The 2,405-nt window shown below is 49.9% G+C and overlaps 1 protein-coding gene across 1 annotated transcript in view; it reads left to right on the top strand.

Annotated features, from left to right (window-relative positions):
* Positions 1-2,405, top strand: part of VWA8 (von Willebrand factor A domain containing 8) — a gene marked incomplete at its 5' end in the record, with an annotated part of 370,441 nt that overhangs the window by 153,615 nt on the left and 214,421 nt on the right. The gene's annotated exons all lie outside the window — the stretch shown is intronic.

Raw genomic sequence — 2,405 nt, forward strand, 5'->3', positions numbered from 1 at the left:
CCCCCCCCCCCCAAGCTGGGGTCTGCCTAGTGCAGAGGGGAAAGCACCCACCTGAGGATTTTTTTGTATCTCTAGAGCTTGGAGCCAGCCAGCCCCACTCCCTTCTCAGCAGTCTGGCTGGGGTAGGAGTGGGGCTAGGGCTGTTGCAGCCCAGCTCTGAGCTGCAGGTAGACAAAAAGCCCCGAAGGTGGGTGCTTTCCCTCGTACCAGGCAGACCCCAGGTTGGGGAGGACAGTGCTCTCTTGGTAGTGGGTTTCCCACCCCTCACCCGTCTTGAAGGTTACAGTTGAGGAGGGGGTGGGACTCCATTCTCGTCTGCTCCCCTCCACTTCTCCTGCCTCCTCTCAGAGCCCAAAGGCTGGGGAAGGGGCAGCGCTGGGGTGAGCTGGCACAGGGTGGGAAGACCCCTGGCAGGTGCCTTCTCCTGCATCCTGCAGACCCCAGCTGCCAGTCAGGCCTGGGCTGCCTGCTGAGCTGGGTTCAGCAGCCTTAGATAGCCTGGCCATGAGGGGTGGCGCACTTGAGTGCCCCCAAGCACCTAGCATGGGTCAGTGCAAGCTTCTGCCTGTCTTGGCCACCCAAACACTAAATGGGAGTTCAGTTTGTTGCTAGTTCAATCTACACAGCTTATAAAAAACTGCAAAGATTGAATCTATTTTGCCTGGGGCCTTTTGAACCTCTGTACTTAGCCCTAGACCAGTGCTTCCCAAACTTTTCCTCAGCATGACTCCATTTATGGCCCCATTTCCTCAGCATGGCCCCTCACTCCCAACCCACAGCCCCTCCACCCCTGTGACCCCATCCGCTGATGTTGCAAACCCAATTGGGGTCGCAACTCATAGTTTGGGAACCACTGCCCTAGACTATATTTCCATAGTTTATTTATAAGTGGGACAATCTCAAAAGTCTACAAAAGTCTTTTGAGGTTCAAAAGATACATATAATAGAATGATAGAAAATTAGGGCTGGAAGGGATCTCAGGAAGTTATCTAGTCCACCCCCTGCTCAAAGCAGGACCATCCACACCTAGATCATCCCAGCCAAGGCTTTGTCTACCCAGGTCTTAAAGTAGGTGATTTATACAACCTCTCTGGGTAGCCTGTTCCAGTGCTTTACTACCTTCCTTGTACGAAAGATTTTCCTAATATGTAACCTAAATTTCCCTTGCTGCACGTTGAGACCGTTGCTCCTTATCCTGTCTTTTTCCATCACTGAGAACAGTCTATCTCTGTCCTCTTCGAAACCACCCTTCAGGTCATTGAAGGCTGGTGTTAAATCCCCACTCAAGTCTTCTCTTCTCCAGACTAAATAAGCCCAGTTCCATCAGCCTTTCCTTGTAAGTCATGAGCTCCAGCCCCCTAACCATTTCTGTTGCCCTCTGCTGGACTCCCTTCAATTTGTCCACATCCTTTCTGTAGTGAGGGCTCCAAAACTGGACACAGTACTCTAAATATGACTTTACCAGTGCCGAATAGAGAGGAACAATTGCTTCCCTCCATCTGTTGGCAGCACTCCTACTAATGCATGCTGTAAGCCTTCTTTGTAACAAGGGCACACTGTAGACTCCTGTTCAGCTTTCTGTCCACTGTAACCCCCAGGTCCTTTTCTGCAGAGCTACTGCTTAGCCAGTTGGTCCCCAGACTGTACTGGTGTGTAGGATTGTTCCATCCTAAGTGCAGGACTTTGTATTTGATCTATTGAACTTCATGAGATTTTTTTTGGTCCAGTCCTTCAATTTATCAAGGTCTCTCTGAATCGTAGCTCTACCATCTATCATATCTACTACTCTCCCCAGTTTGGTGTCACCTGCAGACTTGCTGAGGGTGTAGTCCATCCCATCTTCCCAGCTGTTGATGAAGATATTGAACAAAACTGGCTCCAGGACCAACCTATTGGGCACTCCACTTGATACCAGCTGCCAATTAGACATCAAGCCATTGATTACTACCCTTTTAGCAAAATGATCCAGTCAGTTTTCTGTCCATTTTATGGTCCGTTCATTCAACCTGTATTTCCATAGCTTTCTTGCAAGAATGTTGTGGGAGACCATATCAAAAGCCTTACTAAAGTCAAGGTATATCACATCCACTGCTCTCCCCACATCCACAAAGCCAGTCATCTCATCATAGAAGGCCATTAGATTGGTCAGGCATGACTTGCCCTTGGTGAATCTATGCTGATTGTTCCTAATCACCAGGGATCCTGGTTTTCCTTGAAAGAAAAATCACAAATTCTTTGATAAAAAATTGCAGTCTCTGACACAACCCCCCAAATCTGTAATTAAAATAAAAGGCCTATCGCTCCCCCCCGCCCAGCCCTCTGGTCCTGCTGGTGCCCCTCACTGCCCCCTCCCCACAGCCCCATGGCCCTGCTGGCACCCCTCACCCCCCATCACAGCCCCCTGC

The sequence above is a fragment of the Gavialis gangeticus genome, unplaced genomic scaffold (genome assembly GCF_001723915.1).
Source record: "Gavialis gangeticus isolate Ggan-Ray unplaced genomic scaffold, GavGan_comp1, whole genome shotgun sequence".
Lineage (NCBI taxonomy): Eukaryota > Metazoa > Chordata > Crocodylia > Gavialidae > Gavialis > Gavialis gangeticus.